The following is a 4047-nucleotide window of genomic DNA, read 5'->3' as shown; positions in this document are numbered from 1 at the left end:
CACCCAACCTCGTTTTGAGGTAAAATCTTGCTGAATTTTGTGCAGGTTGGGTTTAAACTCATGGCTGTTTTGTCTTGGCTTAATTGGTGGGATCATAGGTGTGTTCCAAAATGTCTGTTCTGTTTCTGTTTCTTAATCTGCACAATGAGGACAGTGATAGCTCCCACCTTAAAGATGATAGTGCTCACCTTAAGAGGCTGTCATTTGGATCAAATGGTCAATTCAAACAAAATAATGTGCTCTCGGTTCTATCATGGTGGATGGGACCCTCCTTCAATGGAATCAGTGTTCTTTTATGTTGTGTGTATTATATGTGTGATAAGCATGTATAGGTGCGTGTTTCTGTGTGTGAGTGCAGACATCTCTCTATCACAGTGCATGAGTAGAAGTCAGAAGACATCCTTGGGTGTCAGTTCTAACCTCCCAGCTCTTTTGAGCCAAGGTCCCTTTGTTCTGATTCATAGGCCATGGGGTTCGCTGGCCCATGAACTTCGGAGACTCTGTACTGGCTGGTTTTGTGTGTCAACTTGACACAGGCTGGAGTTATCACAGAAAAAGGAGCTTCAGTTGGGGAAGTGCCTCCATGAGATCCAGCTGTGGGGCATTTTCTCAATTAGTGATCAAGGGGGGAGGGCCCCTTGTGGGTGGTGCCATCCCTGGGCTGGTGGTCTTGGGTTCTATAAGAGAGCAGGCTGGGCAAGCCAGGAGAAGCAAGCCAGTAAGGAACATCCCCCATGACCTCTGCATCAGCTCCTGCTTCCTGACCTGCTTGAGTTCCAGTCCTGACTTCCTTTTGTGATGAACTGCAATGCAGTAGTGTAAGCTGAATAAACCCTTTTCTCCCCAACTTGCTTCTTGGTCATGATGCTTGTGCAGGAATAGAAACCCTGACTAAGACAACTCTCATCTCCATCACCCATCTCACCACAGACGCATGGGGTTACAGATGTGCGTGATGGCACCAGCTTCACGTGTGTTCTGAGAATTCACATTCACACTATCATGGCAAATGCTTTACCCACAGAGCCATCTCCCCAGCCCCGAGGAATCAGCATTCTTAACAAAGATGTCTAGGGAGGTCCCTGAATCCTCCTGCTATGTAAGGTTGGATAGCAAAGTGGCCCTCTGTCTTCTGGAAGCAGGCTCTTACCAGAAACTGAAGCCCCGGCAAACCTGGATTTCAATTTCCCATCGTCCAGAATCATGAGAAATGAATTTCAGTCTATTTGGTACAGATTTTATGGTATTTTCTTGCGATTGCTCAAATAGCTAAGATCAGTGGACCAACAATTTTTAGAAGTCGTCTGTGGTAGCAGAAGTGATTGAGCACAGTAGCAATCTCAGCCTGCTATTGACTATCTGACCCTGTGTGGGCTTTGGGGTTTCTGACCAGCAATCAAAGGAGACACAACATTTCAATCTTGTTCCCATGTAGTTTAATACACCAGCCACACAAAAAACTTCAGAGGCCCTGGTTCAGAGGAGATGGTGATGTTTCTTGTCCTCACCTTCCCGTGTGTATTTCAAATGAGACCAAAATTAAGCCACAGATAAACATTGGTCAGTCCAACACAGTTCTGATTTCCCCCTCAAATTCTTTTCTCTTTGGTCAAAGTTCATAGCTAGCAGGCTATCATCACAGCATCTGCAGACACAGTGTTCCCCTCCCCCACTGCCCATCCCCATTGGCTGTGTGCACTTTCTTTTTCCTGTTAGGAGCTTTCTCTCTGCTTTTCTATTACACACACTCCATTACTCCACTTTCCAAGGGCTCCTCCCCCTTCTAGTTTGTCACACACATACATTCTCTCTCTCCCCTCTCCCTTCCTCCCCCTCTATCTCTATCTCTTTCTCTCTGTCTTTGTCTGTCACTCTTTCCCCCTCTCACATATACACACAGATAGATCATAAATAGATGATAGATGATAAATGGATGATAGATAGATGATAGATATTAGATATTAGATATATAGATAAATGATATATAGATGGTAAAGATAATAGATATAGATAGATGATAGTCAGAGAGTTACAAATCGAGGTTTCATGTGTAAGCAGCAACATGGAATTTGTCTTTCTGATTCTGACAGGATGCTCTCCCGCCACACCCATCTTCCTGATGTCCTTGTTCTTTGGTGGCAGAGTTCCCCTGAGCACCTGGGCCAGTTTCTTTGTCCATCCCCATATTGGTAGGCAGTTCCCTCTCATTTCCTGGCTATTGTAAAGAGCCTAGTGTCTTCTCAACTCAAACAAACAAGCAAACACCTCCTAACTTCCTGAGTGCTTCTCAGAGGATGTGAAACTCTTCCTAAGTTTCTTCGGGTGCTGCATTGTTGGGGTCCAGCTCTGCTCCTTCTGTCTCTGAGGAAAGTGGCCCCAATTGAACTGCCCTTCCGGCCGAACTGTTTCTTCTCTCCTAGATTTTCCTGCATGTTTTCTGCACCTCAGCTTGGAATCTGACCTCCATCCCAGCCTGTGGGACAGTCCATAAACATTTGTGCCCTCTCTCTTCTGGGGCCACAGGGTCTGTTCTCCCTGCCCGCCTATGGTACTAAGGCCAAACTTATGTCTGCAGAAATAGTTACAGGATTCTTGTGTGAAGGGCCAGGGCTCTGCTTTCTTTATCATTAGCACAGGAACTGAGTGCAGTATGGCTTGGTTTTGGGTCATCCATGTCTACAGCCAGGACTGTGCCACATACACATTATTTTAAAGTAGCAGTTCTTAATCTGTGGGTCGTGGTACTTGAGCAGGGCAGAGGTCGAATGGACTCTTTCACAGGGGTCAAGTATCAGATATCCTGCATATCAGATATTAACATTATGATTTGTAACAGTAGCAAAGTTTAGCAACAAACATAATTTTGAGGTGTGTGTGTGTGTGGGGGGGAAGTGTTACCACAACATAAAGAACTGTATCAAAAGGTCATAATGTTAGAGAGATTGACAACCACCCTTTTAGAGAATTTTCACTCCTGTTCTCATTCTCCAAATGAGGAAGTGGATTCTAGTGAGTTTGCCTTTGAACACAGCCACGTGGCAGTTTCAGTACCTTGTTTAGGGAGAAGAACGCAGGCAGCCTCTCTCCCGTGCAGAGAGTAGATCACAGGTAAGACTGTGTCTCCTTACAGTGGGCCATCCTTTCTAGTCTAGCCAGAACAATGGGGCCTGCAACTTGAATCCTTCAGCCTGTGATAAGGCAGAGGACATTTAAGGCTAGCAGGTAAGATCTCTCCGCGCTTCCTTAGCTTGGAGAAGTATCACCTGATTGGATTTCCTTTTTCACTCTGTTTTCAGTCTGGCTTCTTGTGAGGAGAAGCATCAAGAGGCCATGCTCTCGTGAGTGAGCTGATTCAAATGGTGCTTGGGGAAACTACAGGCTGTGGAGGAGCGAGTTCCAGGGGTAATCTGGGAGTTATAGCGTATATGTCTAGTTAAGTCTACCTGCAAGGGTTTCCATGCCGTCTTCACTGTGTTAGGTGAATAAATCCCTTCAAAGGAAGGACGGGACAATGACAGGCAGATGCAAGTGTGTTGGGAGCCGTTCCGGGGCTCACGTTGGAGACTGTATCTGTGTGTTCTTTGTCAGAGTCAGGGAAGCTCTGTTTGTACTCTGCTTCTTTCATCTGCTATGGTGCCCAGTGTAGAGCAGGTTCTGATGAACAAATCAAGGCAGAGATGGAGGAAGGGAGTGGCTCAGAGAAGTAAGAGGCGGAAGAAAAGATCTGTGAACCAGAAAGACATTGGGGGTGGGCACATAGGGAGAGGTACCTGAAGACAGACTAGCCGGGAATCCACACTGACCCATCTTCTCTCAGTGTGACCTGGAGGAATAGGCTTACCTGTCCAGGCTTTGTTTAGAAAACCTTGTACACGCGGAGTAAATGGATCTGTGGTAGATGGTCTTTATGTGGTTTGTATGAAACATTGCATCCTAGGTTAGTCAATAAAATAAGTAAATATTGTTTGGAATTTACAAGGTTGTAAATGGGTAGTGTAGCATCTAGCTCTCTAACATTTGTGATGATGCTGTGTTTAAGAATGTCTT

The sequence above is a fragment of the Apodemus sylvaticus genome, chromosome 20 (genome assembly GCF_947179515.1).
Source record: "Apodemus sylvaticus chromosome 20, mApoSyl1.1, whole genome shotgun sequence".
NCBI classification, from domain to species: domain Eukaryota; kingdom Metazoa; phylum Chordata; class Mammalia; order Rodentia; family Muridae; genus Apodemus; species Apodemus sylvaticus.
This window is presented reverse-complemented; position numbering follows the sequence as displayed.